Genomic DNA, 508 nt, shown 5'->3' with positions numbered 1-508 from the left:
CGCGTCCGTCCGGTCTGTGTGTGGAAGCGTAACTGTTACCGGGCGTGTGCGGGAGCAGGGATGGATGTGCTTGTGTCCGTCGGGTGGGTGAAGCCGGGCTGCCCCCACGAGCGGCTGTCTCCACTCCTGACACGTCTCTGCTTCAAAACTGACCTCTTTTTTTCCTCATCTCACCCCGTTTTGTGCTTGGTTTTTTTTGTTTGTGTGTGTGGACACCCCGGCCCACACCTCCTGCACCTGTTTTACAGCCAGGCCCTACCCTGTGTCGGAGATTTCTTCCTTCTTCCTGCTCCTTGGGGTTTTGGTGGAAAGTAACACCGTTTCTGTCTTTCTCCTGCACCTCCGTTGAGTAACTTCTCCTCTTTGCCCTCGTTGAGTGAGGGGTAATGCATTAACTGGGTGAAATGTGGGGGAAACACATGAAAACAAACATGAAAACATGGAAGAGGAAGTGTGAATCGAGGAGAGGTTTTGGTGGTGTTTTGGGTTGGTTTTTCTTTTTTTTTTT

The sequence above is a fragment of the Meleagris gallopavo genome, chromosome 2, assembly GCF_000146605.3.
Source record: "Meleagris gallopavo isolate NT-WF06-2002-E0010 breed Aviagen turkey brand Nicholas breeding stock chromosome 2, Turkey_5.1, whole genome shotgun sequence".
Lineage (NCBI taxonomy): Eukaryota > Metazoa > Chordata > Aves > Galliformes > Phasianidae > Meleagris > Meleagris gallopavo.
Note: the sequence above shows the minus strand (reverse complement) of the source record.